The 16982-nt window shown below is 35.8% G+C and overlaps 1 protein-coding gene across 2 annotated transcripts in view; it reads right to left on the reverse strand.

Annotated features, from left to right (window-relative positions):
- Positions 1–16982, reverse strand: part of LOC126265512 (uncharacterized) — a 47825-nt gene that overhangs the window by 14582 nt on the left and 16261 nt on the right. The gene's annotated exons all lie outside the window — the stretch shown is intronic.

Consider the following 16982-nt stretch of genomic DNA (forward strand, 5'->3'; position numbering starts at 1 on the left):
CCCTACAGTAGGAATCCCCGTTCTCAGAGACAATGCGCCGAGCTGGTGCATAATATAAATTAATCTTTACGAATGCATTTAGTAACTCTCCATATGCGTAGGGATGTAGTTCGAGTTCTTCAGATGCTTCATTTAAATAAACTTTGTATAAATTTCAATCTGTAAAAAGAAATATTTTTTGAAAGTATATCAAAAACAAAAATAAGTATTCTAAAAATAAACTTCTTTTTTCAAAATAAAAATGTATACCAAAAATTAAATAAAATAAATAAATGTATAAATAAAATAAACTAAAAACAATTAAATAAGGTGTTCAAAAACGTCTCCATAGGCAGTCGTACAATACCCCAACCTGCCAGAGTGTCAGGAGTAATATTTTCCAATAAATTAATTATACGGCCTCTTAATTAATTGAGATTAGTCCTGTTCTCCTGGAAAGTGTATAATTTGTACTTCAGGTAACCCCACAGAAAAAAATCAAGGTGCAAGGTCCGGTGATCTAGCTGACCAAAGAATACTTCCGCAATCGCCCAAAGTGGTACGTAAATATTCTCTAATATATTAGTATTGTGAGCAGGGCAACCATCCTATTGAACCCATGCATTTTTCAGGTTTACTTAAAAACGGTGGGCTGCCGGGACAATTTTGTTTCGCAGAAGATCGAGGTATTTTTGACCAGTGAGGTTACCTTCTATAAAAAAGGACCCACTATGTTGTCTCCCAAAATACCAGCCCAAACATTTAGTTTTTGGGGGTACTGGGTACGGCCAACATAAAATTTTCTTAAATTTACCCATGACCAATACCGCGTAACGGTGGGATTGTGTCGCCCATGTAAAGGATATTACGACTCATCAGTAAAAAATACTTTACTAATAAAATTGTTGTCGCCATTTGCCTTTTCAGTTATGGTCTCACAAATTGCCAAGCGGCGGTATTTATCGGCAGGTAAATTTTCATTCCCACGTTTCAATTTGTAGAAGAGGTATCCATTAGATTTCAGTACATTTCGTATTTGGGCATTTGAAAGATTAAAGTCAAGTGCAACCTGGCTAATCGGCTGATTTGGATTGTTTTCAATACTTGCACAAATCAAAGTGTCCCGTGCTTCACGTTCAAAATCGTTAGGTCTGGACGGACGTTGAATCCTGTGATTGCCGAGATTTACACAACCGGGCGTGAGAAAATTATTTACAACTCGTTGAATAGTGTGGAAGTGGATAAATGTAAAATATTCACTTTTACTTTTTTACATTTTATTTATATATTTAAACTATTACACACTCAGAAAATAACTACTACTTTTCTATCTTGTTAGTTAACAGTTAGATCACTTGCCTCAGTGTTACCAACTTAATTAAAAATTTCCAACAAAAAGAACCTTCCCGTTGACTATGAATTGGCATTCACGTAGGTTCGATTCGAATTACTGGTAGGATTTCTATCATGCGCTGCCAATACTGAGAAGAGGTTTCGAGAAACGTCTGGGACAAACCATACCTCGTTAAGAGTCATACTTTTCAGTTGACTATTAGAAAAGTTAGTAATCTCGATCATTCCGCTGCCGAGAGCTTTCAACTTCCCGAAAATGGTTTGTATTCCTTGAACCAATTGAAATTGTTTATCAGTCCACCAGTTATCGATTGTATTTATTGCCAATACGTCGCTACTGACAGATACCAGCGCCTCATTTGTTTCGGTCTTGTTCACTCTTGGAAGTGATTTTTTACTATTTTCCGTTCCACCAGCACAAGCCGGGTTATGTGGTTCACCATCGGCCTTCCAGCGACCACATTGTTTTAGCCAATGACCTTTTCCAGAGCAATATTTGCAGATAACGTCACCTAGTTTGTTTTTATCATCCGTAGACGTCCTTGACGTAGGACGGTTCGCTTGTTTTCCGAAACTTTCCTTTATTGCTGTTACGCACCTCTAAAATTTCTCCTGACGTGCACGTTTTGGTTTAGGAGATTTACCTTGTTAAATTTTACGAGAAAAGCAACACGTGTATCAAGGTCTGCATAAAGACAGACTTTATTTGACAAAAAATATAAAACTACAACTACGCAAGTCCAAGTTACACTAGCCAAAAATACATGTTTTCTGATCTGTATAACAGGTCTCGGGTTGTTTCATATATATATTTTCTTCGAGTACTCCGTTCAAAAAAGCACTTTGTACATCGAGATGGTATATTTTTAACACTAAGTTCGCTGCTAAATCCACTAATACTCTTAGGTTAGAATGACGCACCACAGGTGAGTATGTTTTATTATAATCAACCCATGTGAAACCTTTAGCAACTAACCTATCCTTATACATAATACCATGTTTTTAACTTGAATACCCACTTGCAATCAACCACTATTCTCTTTGTTGGTACCTTCACAAGTTGCCAGGTGCTGTTTTCTTTTAATGATCTTATCTCGTCCTCCATAGCATCCTTCCACTTTTGTATATCAGATCTGGACAAGGCTTCTGTTACAGTTAATGGTGCGGTCTCGAGACCTAAAGACTGAGATGGATATAAAAAAGTCACATAATCATCCATCTGCTTAGGCTTTATAACTCGTTCTGACCGCCTGACAACTTCTGGTTCGGTAAAGGAAGCAGTAAACTCTTCACTTGAAGTACATTCAAGATCTAAATTATCCTCTAAATTATCACCAGATGAAGATTCATCGGTAACAAGGTCATTCTCCACTGAATCTTGTATGTCTAAATTAGATTCTGAGTTAAATTCGCTTACAATGGCTTGATCTGATTTTGGGATCTTTTCATTTATTACTGCATCTCGACTGGTAAATATTTTGTTTTCAACTGGATCATAAAAACGATAACCTTTGATGTGCCCACTGTATCCAACTAGAAAAGCTTTCTGAGCCTTCTTATCTCATTTGACTCGCTTTTCTTTAGGTAAATGAACCATGGCTTTACTGCCAAAAACTCTTAGGTGACCAACATTAGATTTCTTATTATACCACATTTCATCTGGTGTTTTGTCAAGTCCTGATGTCCTGTAAATAACTGCAGTGTTAACTGCTTCTGCCCACAATTCCTTTTTAAATTCTGCTTCAAAAAGCAAACATCTAGCTTTTTCCACAATGGTCCGATTGATGCGTTCAATTCGACCATTTTGTTGCGGGGTATATGGGTTTGTCTGTTAATGTAAAATATCAGAATCTTTAAAAAACTTATTAAACATTCCATTGTCAAACTCAATACCTTGATCCGTACGAAAAATTTTAATTTTAAGATCTTTCTGATTTTCTACAATTTTCAGAAAGTATACAAAGAGCATTCCTGTAAAATCATCCTGTAGGAGCATGAAATACCCCACTGAATTAACTTCCATTGGTCCACATAGATCAGCGTGGATAACCTCCAATGCTGAAGTTGCTCTACTTCCTTTTCCAAAAGGCAATCTGGTCGTCTAGCTTCACAACATACTCTACAAAAACCGTCCTGGACAATTACATCTTTGCAGTCAAGACCATCGACCAGTCCATTCTTCATTTTATATAAGCCTTTCAAATTTAAGTGTCCAAATCTTCGGTGCCAAGTTCCTCCAGAAACAGCGGCCAACCCTTTAGCCAAATTTGATACTGATTTAACAAAGTTGAGTTTGTACACACTGTTTATCAATGGTTGCAATGATCCGATCATTTGAATAAAAAATATCACATCTAGAATGATGAAAATGCACTTTGTTGTTGTTTTTAATTAATTGACTAACAGACAACAAATTAGTTATTAAGCCTGGAACATACAATACATTATTAATCGTTGCCGAATAGTTTACATTATCAACCTGGGTAACAATGTCAATATCACCTGCACACTCTACAATCAGTTTTTCATTATACGCAACTGTAATGTCTTTAACTGTAAAATCACTACGAATGTTTTTGTCCGGTTAGATGGAAACTGCACCCTGAATCTACATACCAATCTGAGTTGCCGAATTGACCATTCAAATAAACAGCATTTAGGGCAATGCTGTTCCTGGTTTTGTTGTTTTTTTCTCAGTTCTGGACATTGACTTCTGTAATAACCTTTTTTCTGACATTTGAAACACCTATATGCATGTCAAGTAACCTCGATTTATTGGAGTCTGCTGTAATGTTAACGGGTGCGTGTTCAATAGCGATCACCATCGGTTCAAACTTTTCAGTTAAACCTGCCAACATTAAACTTTCAACGAATTTGAAACCACTTCGTTCCAATTTTTACGAAATATCTACAGTTTGGTTAATGTAGGTTTCCATTGATTCACAATTGTCTAATCGCAAAGAAATCAGTTTGCGTAAAAGACTGATCTTGCGAGCACCGCCAGTATCTTCATATAATTTCCTCAACGTGGTCCACACCTCTTCAGCCGATTTACACTCCTTCACATGTATGTATAGGGATGAATCCAATGTTAATATTAATTTCGCTTTGGCTTTGCTGATTTGAACAGTATTTGCTTCTTTTCCGTCGAGGCACTTCGACAAATCCTCCAGAACTAACACGTTCTCGATGGCAAAAGACCAATCTGCGTAATTTTCCCGTCCTAATAATTTGGGAACACTGGTTAAATAGTTCAGTCATTTTGCATTTGAAACAACGCTCGCATTCACGAAATAACTATGGAAGCCAAGATGGTCTGGGTCCATAACCTGTTAAATTTTACGAGAAAAGGTTGCAGATAAAGACTGACTTTATTTGACAAAAAATATAAAACTTCGCAAGTCCAAGTTACACTAGCCAAAAATACACGTTTTCTGATCTGTATAACAGATGGCGAAATATAAAAATAAGTATAATTTACACAAAAATACACAGTGATTAGACAGTTTTCAATAACAACCAACATACCTTCAATTATTTCGACTGCATTGAAGTACTCCTTCACGTCCATAACTTTGTCTTTTCATTTGGGCCTCTCAGAGGTTTTATTCCCTTAACGAATATTACCCTCGCCCTTATTGCCTCTTTGACGTGCACATACAACGACGGATCCAAAGACAAAACGATCTTTGCCCTGGTTTTCGTAATTAACTCAGCGTCAGTTTCTGTACCATCGATAAACTTATTCAAGCACTCTAACGCGAGAAAATTTTCCATGGCGAAAGACTACTCCTCGTAATTTTCACGATCTGTTAGTTTCGGGATGGTGGACAGATAGTTGACCGCCATTTTCTTTGATTTATATTCACCACGTGTAACTAAACACGTTATCTGAGTGTTTGCGCGGTATCATAACCTGTTAAATTAAACGTTTGATACTGTCGATATAGATAAATAATCTCGGGAAGAATAAAACACACACCTGCTTGCTTAACGTGTGAGTACAGACTCTCAGCGCTGTTTATTGTAAACGTGTATAAATGTCGCTTTAACAATATTTCAGTTACCTATTTTAACAGCCTCTTCAGTCTGCATATGTTGTTGGGCCCGCCCGTCGGACAAAATGGTATTTTGAATGGTCACCCTCCACTTTACCAGCTAAATCAATAGCAAGATTTGATCCTCTTTTTGCACACAGGATTTTTACATCTTCAGTTATTCTTGTTGGTATTTTTGTGTTCATGTTCGTTTTTATATCTACATTTATCCTGCGGGTGATTGGTTTTCTTACAATGTTTGCTGGTAGGGAAAGTTTTCCCAGCCCAGCAATAGTCTTTAGTGTGGTCATCAAGTTTGCATTTGTTACAATACTTACTTAAACTTCTTGTGACCCATTTTTCAACAATAGTTGCATGTGCCTTTGAACTTGTACGCTTTAAAAGCTACTCTTGTGTCATCGCTGTTAGATTTCAATTTTTCCTCTTCTTTCAGTAACCTCGCTTGAAGATTTGAAAGCGTTCTCTGTTCTGTTGCTGTAGAATCCCTGGAAGAATTTCACTTATTGAAATACCCAGACCACTCATTTTAGATGTGAGTGTTTCAATTTTTGCAATGTTTCCTAGAACATATAGGTTGTTGTCATACTTCACATTGAAGAACTTAGTCTCTTTGTTTGATCTGAATTTCTTTTATAAATTGTACAAATTGCTTTGTACATTTCTGCAGCAGTATTGGTGGTCAGTACATGTACTTTAACTTTAGAGTCCATTGTCCTTAGCATAATGTGTTTGGCCAGTGCATCATTCGTCTTCCATTTTGCCTTTGTCTTTTCATCAGTGGAATTAACATATTTATCATGATCATCAACAATGTCTTTAAATCCTTTAGCTTCGAATAAAATGGATATTTCAAATTCCCACAAGACAAATATATGGGCATTACTGAGTTTTGTCACGGATTCAATCTCTTCTTTGTTACTTGCCATTGTTTTTCTGTGATCTAATATTTATATGTAACATGCAGAACTTGAACTCAAACCCTTAGAAGACATCCACTTACGAAGAGAAGTTCATTATTCTTTTTGGGCCATAATAATTTTACTTTTAATAGTAATTGTTAGAGTTATACTAATTAAGAAAAGAAGCCGCATCAATCATCTCCTTTTTAGCAGAGGCTTACTCTCAAGGATCTGGAATCTGCGCTTAAGTCAAAGAAGGGAGGAGTTACGTCCGCTGACTAGGCATTTTACCATGGACAATCAGACGTAACGAACATACGTCGAAGCCGGCAGCAGTAACATCGGCACTTGCCTTTTAGTTTTTAAAACTCGCGTCCCATCGCCATCCATTATAATGTTAATATTCCCCGAATCAACAATGTTACGGCCAATAATGGCCTGATACTTCATTTGGTCATTTGGCACAACGAAGAATTCTCGGCCCTCGATGTATATACAAAAGTACGTAGACCTTTGAATCTCTGCTGTACCTGAAAAGCGGATAGCAGAAGGAATAAGAAAATATTAAAAAGCATAGAAAGACCATTCATCAAGGCAATTACGAAGGCGTATAACACAGCGCCAACAGCAGCAATGAATGTATTAGCGGTTGATATAAGAGCGAAAATCAGATACGAAATGAACGAAAACGGATGGGTGAAAGAAAAGGCAGAAATTGGAAAGAGGATATATCCACGAGAAATAATAAGAAATAAAATTCAGGCAAAGGGGGGAAACAGATTGGAAATAGGGTGCGACGCTACCGTAAAAAATGGAGAAGCAGGTATTGGAATAGTAATGGAAGACATAAATGGAAGGGAAGTAAAAAGCTGGAAACAAAAAGGAAACATAGAATCGGAAGATAGAGAAATAGAAGGAGTATGTAGGGCAATAGCAGAAGGAGAAAAATGGCTTGAGAGTAATGAAGGTACGGTGAGAGTGATTACAGATAAGATAGACATAATAAGAAATATAAGAGTACAAAGGATAACGAATAATAAAATACTGGAAATACAGAGGACAATTAAAAGGAATGAAGGGAAAATGGAGATTAAATGGTGCAGAAGGAAAACAAATGAATTACAAAAACTGGCCGAAAAAGCAGCAAAAGAAAAGATAAACATAGAAGAAGAAGGAGAGGAAATTATAATGAAATCTAAAGTGGCAATAAAAAAAAAAAAGAAAAAAGGAAAATATTAGACCGATGGGAACAGGAATGGAGGAGAGAACATACTGGAAGATGGACATATAGACATATAAAAAGGGTAAACGAAAAGGGGATAAATTTAAATAAGAAATTAACACAAATGTTAACGGGACACGGGAACATATCACAGGCGTTTCAATTTGAAAGAAACAGAAGGAGTTTGTGATTGCGGAAGTGAAGAACTGGAAGATATAGAACATATATGGTATAGGTGCAGGAAGGAAAGAAGAGAGAGAGAGGAAGAGAAAAATTAGAAAGGGAACTAGGGGTAAGATCAATAGAAGAAGCAGATATAAGAGAGGCTTTAGAAAGCAAAGGAGGGGAAATGGTAGAGTTCGCGGAGGAGATGATAGAAGACGAGGAATGGGAGGAAGAAGATATGTAAAGGAGGTCGAAATAGGATGTAAAATAGAATTTGTAGTAGTTAGTAGAGAACAGGGGAAGAACCGCTAATTTTTGGAGTGTGGTGTTGGGATGGTGTTTTCATGGCAGTGGGTGGCTAGATAGTGGTGTTAGATGGGTAATTACGTATAACCGAAAGGTCAGGTCGTTAAATTAAACAGACAGTGATCATCGTCTGGAAATCATGTACCTGAAATAGAGGCATTTGTCAGCCTGTGACTGCTGGAGGCCAATCACGATCACGAAGCCGTTGAAGGTCGCGTTCCATTTTCTGGGGGCGTGTTTAAGCCAATACAAAGTTTTCCTCAATTTACATACAAGCCCGTGCTTATGCTTGAGTCCTGGATGCATGTAAATTTCCTCTCTCAAAGTGCCGTGAAGAAATGCATTTTTCACTTCCATTTGGTCAGTTATCAGATTTTCATGGTTAATGATCGAGAGAAGTGTGCAACTTTTCACGACGGGACGAGCCTTGTATTTGTAAATATTTCCAGCTTCGTCGAGTTTAACCTTCAATATCCATTTCGAGTTGATCACCGTTTTCTTTGGTGGTGCACAAACCATCTCCCACGTCTGGTTGCGTACAGTGCATCGAGTTCTTCCTGAACCGCTTGCATCCATTGTCTTCAAACTTGTTGTTGTCCTCCAGGGAATCCGGAGCCTCATCCACTAAAGCTTCTGTATGAAGTACAAGTACGAGGTAATCGTTCAATCAACGGGGCCTGGTCGTCGTCCTTGTGCTCCTTCTCAGGATCGCTGGTTCGAGATATTGCACAGTTCTCAAACGAATTCTGTGGTGCTGTATCCTCCCATTCTTCATCTCGCTGTTGTGCTAGTACTTCCTCCTCACCAGATGCATCGACTGGTCCATCCTTCTCATCCTGTAGGTCGATGTCTGCTGGACTGCTTCCACCGGTCCAGTCCTCGCTAACCGTGTCCTCGTGCACGAAGAGCGATTCTTCAAAAATGACATATTTTCCGCTAATTGCCTTGCGTTTCTCAGGACACGAGAGTATCTAACCATTTGGACAGTACCCAACCATGTAGCATTTCAGAGTTCGTCACTGGAATTTGTCCCGAATCAACTCTTTCGAAATGCGCAAAAAGGCGACACATTCGAAAACTTCCTAAGGCTAGGTGTTCAGTCTCTGTCGCACATATGTAAAAGTACACAACTGTCTACTCGATATAAATTTACGCAATTTAATATCGTATCGTAGGATAAAGTAACTGATAAACTGGTTATCTCCTCCGGCTGCTCAATTGAAATATTTTGAATAAGTTTGTCCATTCTTCAATGTCAAAGGACACGTTGATGATGCTTCGGTCCATGCAGGCCCTTGGTCAGGACATCAGCTATCATCGCGTTCGTCGATACTGAAGGAAACAGTGCCATCCTTTATCTAATCTCGTAGGAAGTGGTACCGAATGTCAATGTGTTTACATGTTGTACATTGTTACAATCAGTGCTCCCTGATTGTCACAGTATATCAGTATTGGCCCTTGATCAACACCGATTTTAAGCAAAAGTTTTCTCATAAAAATGGCTTTTTTTGTTGCTTCCGCTATTTCCATATATTCTGCTTCATTCGAGGATAATGCCACTGATCGTTGCTTTTTGGATGATATTGGAGAGTTCTTCCACAAGAAGCTATATCCGGTGTACGATTTCCTATCTATTTCGTCGCTGACCCAATCAGCATCTACGAAGCCCTTCACTCCTGCTTTGTCTGGACCATAACAGAGCCCATAAATTGCCTCAAGTAACTGACGGCGTGACATGTATCCGTCCGTGAAGATCTCGACAGGTAAGTTAATACTCCGACCAGTTCTCGGAATGGAAATGTTTCCTGTACTGCTGAAGTGACTTTCGTCACTTCCTACTTGGATCTAGGGGTGTCAACACAGGGTTGGAATCTTTATAGCGTTTCAATAGTTCCACTACAAGCCCCTGTTGATTTAAACGTATTTGGTTGCCTTCTCTGGTAAATTCAATTCCCAGACAATATTTGGCTTCGCCTAAATCTTTGACGTCAAATTCTTCTCTTAGTGTTTATAGCACCTGTGTTTCAGTTTCGTTGCTGAAATGTATGCTGCGACTTCGTCCCCTCGCTTCAGTTAGTAGAGACATGGGTTCGCTTGGGTAGGTTCAGCACCCATCTATCACAATTATGAACTTAACTTTTCGTACCATTTCCTTCCGGCTTGTTTAAGACCCTACAAGCTTCTTTTTAGAAGACACTCAATCGTTTTTCATGTGTTTGTTAAGCATGATTGTGCCCATTTGGCTTAGTTCTGTGTTCCACGATAACTTGAAGAAGTTCGGTAAGATTCTTTGGAGCTTCCATGTATATTTCTTCGACCAAATCTTCGTTCAGATATGCCGTTGACACATCGAATTGACGAATTCTCACGTTAAGTTTCGCGGCTAGTGCTACCACTGCCGTTATCGTACCGATTCTGGTCACTGGGTCAAAGGTTTCGTTGAAGTGAATCCCAGGATTTTCGGAGATACCTTGCGCCACAAGTCGAGCCTTCTTCCTTTCGATTTTAATTTCTCACATAGGAGCATCCTACTTCCGTTGATTTCTTGGTTTTTTGGCCTTTTCATTAATTCCCAAGTGTCATGCCGCAATATTGACTTCATTTCGTCGGTCATGGCTGCCTTCCATTCAGTTGTTTCTGGTGATGACATTGCGTTTTTTACGGGGATATCTGCTAGATGAAAGTATTCCATGTCATGATGATTTCGAGTCACTTGGACTCAGACCCCCTCGCCTTTCGGCCATTGGCCCTCCAAAGGAACCCATCCACCATAAACCACACTCCTAAAAATTAGCTGTTCTCGCATCCCTTTATTACAAACCATTTCTCATTAACTTTTTACATTTGTATCACTATTCTATTCTATCCTTATCTCCTATATTACATACATATATACATATATTACATCTTTTCCCTCTCAACTTCCTTCTCGAGATATTCCTCTTCCATATCCAATATCTCTCCAGAATTCCACCCATTTTCCCCAGTTAAAAAACTAAATCAATTTATTGTCCATAATCTGTTCTTGAAATACTGCTCTTTAACCTTCTCTGCAGCGCAATACATTGATTATCTATCAAGTATTCCTCCCCTTGGTACTTGCAGTTCGCACATCTTTTACTGTTGCTTGTACATTCCCTTCCCTGATGTCCCCCTGCACAATTATAACATACTATTTTCCACTCCTATTTGCAGTATTTGACAATTATGTCCAAACCTGCAGCACCTATAACAAATTGCTACACCTATATTTTCTTTGATGTAGCTTATTTCCCCGTTGATTGCCAGTTTTTCTTTTTTAATAAGCCTTCTGAAGATCTTACCCTCCGTACTTATTATAATATTTTCCCTCATGAGATTCCTGCATCTGAATCTCTTCACGATTTTTGTCTCCTCCTATAGTTTTGCCTATAGTTTCCTCTACTTCTTCTATTATTGTGTTATCGCTAGTTCGTATTCTTACCGCTTGTATTTTAATTTTTGGTTTAATTAAATTATTTTTTTCCATTTCTATATTTTTTCTTTTTTCGTTTTCTATTTTCCTCCTAAGCTCTTCGCTTTCCTCTGCCGTATTGTTTTTTATCCTATTCCTTTGATTATCTGCACCGATTTTAAATTCATTTTGTGCAACCCTAAACCCTCAACCTTCTTTTCCATATCTTTTTTACTTTTGGTTTCCTCTATTTTTTATAACTAGTTCTTTTCTTCTCTCTTTATTCACTCTTGGTATTTACAATTCCTTTTCTTTTTCTACTTTTTTCTCTTCTTTATTTGCTTTGATCTTTTCAGCATATGTTTTTTCCTTTCCTTCCCTATTGTTTTCCTTGGATGCTTCCGTTATCTTCAAGCCTGTTTTTTCACTCTTTTTCTCGTCTCGTTTTCTCTTTCTTCTGTCTTAAAATTAAAATTTCGGTGTCTCTTAAAACAACAACATCAACCTCGGATGTTGCATCCAAAATTATTAACAGTTGTGTGGTGCTACATAATTTGTGTATAGCTAATAACAGGAGGGGGGGGCAAGTTTTCTAAAATTGATATGTTGTTTACAATGTTGGTATGACAATTGGTAATAGATTTGTTCGTTAATTTTTTGACCAAATATGGCGCGGGCTTTTATCCGAAGGTGCCAGGAGGATTGAATGGAGCTAATGAATAAAATGGTTTAAAATTTTTGTTTTAGGTAAGTAATTTCTTATATTTCTTAATAGATACTTTACATTACAATCATATTAGAAATAAAATAACCACAAATTTGAATAAGATGCTTTATATATTAATATACATTTTCTTATCTGTTGAATAAATTAATATCATTTTGTTGGTTAAATAGTCTGGCGAACCATTGATTTGACCAGAATAGACTCGGCACTTTTTAGGTATGTTAATCTTATTATATATTAGGTTCCAACTAGATTGGGAAGGTTCCATCAATGGGAATTAGGTAGTTTTATTAAAATATAGAATTTTTTTCTGTGATTTTATTTTATAATTTTATAAAATTCAGCCATGAGTTCTCAGCCTCAATCTCTGTCTGGTTACCGTGTCAAAATGTATTTCAATATATATTATATTATGTTTCAATACATATTATAGTGATGTTCATAATCCTAAGTTTAAAAATAAATCGTTTTTTAAGCCACCTTCCGATTCTAAATTAAATTTAGTATGGTGTACAATTTATCAATTTGTAATATTAATTCTTCTATCAAAACATGTCACGTCTGTGAATACCATTTCTCTCCATCAGATTTCTCTATAACAAGAAAAATTCGTCGCCTTAAACCTAAAACAGTTCCTTTGCCACCATTACCTTTTCATTCTCATATTTCTTCCACTTCCAAGTATCTTAATTTTAATGTTTTTAAAAATTCATTTTATAATTTGAATTCTAGTCAATCTATTCCTTCCATTTCCAGAGATCTTAATTTTAATGTTTTTGAAAGTTTATTGTCTAATTTGAATTCTAATTCGAATTATTTATTTTTATGTTGTTTGTTATTGTTGTTGAAGAAATTTATTGTGTTATATTTGTATTAATTTATTTATTTTTGTTATATATAATATATAGTATACAGAAGACTGATGTATTTTTATAATGTATAATGTTTTAATTCCATAGCTTGTTTTATTTCTCACAATTCACCCTATAATATACCAATTAATTTGAATTTGAAACTATTCCTACTAATTTTGTCAAATGTCAAATACAGAAAACTATAAAGGCGACATCTATTGAATAATTTAAATACTACAAATCAATTTATTGTCCAGTGTTAGTAACAGGGTGGTACTTCTTGGGTGTTCTGTGGCTAATAATCTATCTCTAGTCGAGTTGTGCGTTTTGCTCGAAGATGAATTACTCGCGATTAACTATGGCATTTATAACGATGTAAATAATATTGAAGAGGAAAATTCTGGCAATCGATTCAGTCCGAAATTAGCTCCTAGACGACGTGTGCAACAAAGAATAATAAGACATCATTTTAATAATTAAATATATTTTGACAAGTTAATACAAGTAAATAAATAAATTTAAATTTAGCACTATATTGCATTCTTTAACCTACTTACATTTAAGTAACTAATCCAACTAAATAACAATGAAGAGAGCAAAATAAATATTGACATAGTCAAACCCTAAGTAACAGAAGTAAACTTTCCGACAAAAAACAAAAAATTCTGCCTTATAACAAACGAATTGTATGTGAAACATACTAGACTATCAACTAGAATCATTTTTAGCTGCCCAATAACTATAAAGCGTTTCAAGATGATGAGAGCAATGCGTACTTTGGCGATAACTTCTCCTTCAAGTAAGGCCAACTTCGCGTTTTGATACTTCTCTCTTGCCATTGCTTTTTCTTTTGTTAATTGAATTAACTCAGCATTAACCGATAATGATTTCTCAAGCCGTTCCACAAGCCTTGGAAATTTTAGGTTTGGCACCTTCGTATCCGTATTATTTTTCCTCTTAGGTTCATTTCCATTTTTGGAAACTTCTGGCTCATCGTCGACATCTGGAGAACTATTAGGAACAGCTGTGTTAACATTATCGACACATTCAATTATAATATTATTTTCTTTTACATTAGTATCTTCTAATTCTAACAGGTGGGCTCGATAATGTTAGGTTGTCCAGAAGTAATTGTTGGATGTTTAAAGCTTTTCAGTCCTCATTTGAAAGAGTGATGTCAGTTGGAGGACCACCACCAGTTTTTGTCATACTTGGTTTTATGGCACAACCTTTATTTTTTACGTTGCTCTTCATATCCTGCCATGTCTGCCACAAATGAAATTTGTTATGTTATATATGTAGGTCTGGATTTTCTTCCATAAAGTTAATAATTCTATTTTTTGCCCTGGTGAAACATATATATATATATATATATATATATATATATATATATATATATATATATATATATATAATAAAATTATACAAAATATATAATTGTTTTATTTTTATATCTATCAGAAAAACTTAACCTATACTCATTAATATAAATTTTAAATAGTAAGTAACAGATGGACAAAAAGATATCTGTAATCAATAAGAAATGGCAACATCGCGTTCAAAATAGCAACATCCCGAGATCGTGCCCAGTAATGTTATCGTGTTTCTTGTTTATACATTGAGTTGGTACTTCTTAGGTTTTCTATGATTGGTAATGGCTATTTAACTGTGGCGTTTCGTAAACCAAATGCCATGACTGTGTACTCAAATAATCCAAATGGTGTTATAATAGCAGTTTTTTGGATAGCTTCTGTAGCCATGGGGATCTGATGGTATGCTTTGGTCAAGTCTAGTGTTGTGAAAATATTTTTTCCTTGTAGTTTCTGAAACAAATCTTGAAAGAGTGGTGTAGGGTATCTATCCATCCTCCTGATGGTTTCTTTTATATTGTATACACCAATTATGGATTGGGCAATATCGGCAATTGTGAAGTGCCACTTGAATGATCTCCTGAGGCCTAGGCTGAGTATTAGGAGTCTTTGACCATATGTCTGTCATATGGTTGTGGAATTTGCTGCATGTAGAACTAGTTTGTCTGGGGTTATATTATTTTGTAGGTTCGATCAATGGGAGTTAGGTAGTTTTAGTAGAATATAGAATTTTTTTCAATGATATTTTTTTGTGATTTTATTTTATAATCTTATAAAATGCAGCCATGAGTTCTCAGCCTCAGTCTGTCTTGTTACTGTGCAGCTATTCTTCATGTTTCAATACATATTATGGTGATGTTCATAATCCTAATTTTAAAAATAAATCTTTTTTTGAGTCACCTTCCGATTCAAAATTAAATTTAGTATGGCATTCAATCCTTCTAACAAAACATTTCATATCTATGAAGACCATTTCTCTCCATCAGATTTCTCTATAACAAGAAAAATTCGTCGCCTTAAACTTAAAACACTTCCTTTGCCACCACTACTTTTTCATTCTCATATTCCTTCCATCTTAATTTTGATATTTTTGAAAATTCATTATCTAGTCAACCTATTCCTTCCACTTCCAGAGATCTTAATTTTAATGTTTTTGAAAGTTCATTGTCTTATTTGAATTTTAGTCATTGTAATCCCTCTTCTAATAATTCCACTGTCAATGATAATTTTAGTAGTTTAAATGTTGAAAAGTTCAAATTCTAACAATCACAATCAATCTAACATAATTCCAATGGTTTAATTAATCACGCTTATTTTTATCTGTACTTGCTGTATATGAGTTAATATTTACTTGTTATTGTCTTTGCATTTGTATTTTTGTATAATGTACAATAAATAATTTGTAATAAATATTTACATAATTCACCTAATATATCAATTAATTTGAATTTGAAACTATTCCCGCCATTTTTGTCAAAAGTCAAATACAGAAAACTATAAAGGCGACATTTATTGAAACTTAATCACTACAAATCAATTTCTCATCCAATGTTGTTTCTCATTTTTAGTAGGAGGTTGGTACTTCTTGGGTGTTCTGTGTCTAAAACTAAAAATTCAAACCATTTTAGTTCGTTGGTTATATTCAATTTTCCTGCCATCTTCGGATAGAAAACAAACACGCAATATTTAAAATATTGCGCTGCGATTGGTCAATAAATACACCAGTAGATCTAGTTAAAAACACAGAAAATCTTTAAATAAACATTACCAACTGTAACACCAACATTATAAACAACATATCAATTTAAAAGAAAGAGTGTAACTTCGGGAACATTCGGCTGTTTCCAGTTGATCCTATTCACTTGGCCACTCATGGAGATAACTAACGGGTGACTCAACTCTTCATCTAAGAAAAACGTTGAACTGTGGCAAGAAGCCATAACTACTTGTATCAGGAAGACGAGGCCCGAAAAGACTTGGTAGGGGTGAAGGAAAGTTAGTTTATAAATTGAACATTAAAACACAACTTTTACTATCAATTTATTTATTATGACAGACGTGGTCCGACATAACAGCTAGAACAAAATCTCATCAGTTAGAGAAAAGAACTTTCGAAAACTGGATGGGGGCCGGCAAAAATTTGCGGTCTAAGCCGGCTTGAGGCAGATATTGTCTATCTCATCAAGCCCACTTCGGTAGAAGGAGTCGCAAATGTTCCCCTCCCAAACGTTAAATTCGAAATTTCTCCGGGTACGCTGGACCCCTCGTTTACTCCGGACGTATCGGGTCTATTTAATAATTATATATAATATTTAAAACTCATATCATTCTAACGAAAGCCAAACCACCGATAAACAATCTTACAAGTATGATTCCTTATAGGAAATATAGGAAATATTTCCTCCAGATATAGTGGATCTTTTCCTTATGTGCCTTACTGAAAGCTATTTTGTTTGGAACAAACTGAAGGATTAGCAATAGGCAGTCCTTTTAGTACAGTGAAACACAAACCTATTGTAGTATCGTTACGTGGATGGTACTTTCATGATATGGAAACATGGACAAGAAAAACTAGATCAGTTTCTAAAACACCTAAATTCTCAACATAACAATACC

Source organism: Aethina tumida, chromosome 5, assembly GCF_024364675.1.
Source record: "Aethina tumida isolate Nest 87 chromosome 5, icAetTumi1.1, whole genome shotgun sequence".
NCBI lineage: Eukaryota > Metazoa > Arthropoda > Insecta > Coleoptera > Nitidulidae > Aethina > Aethina tumida.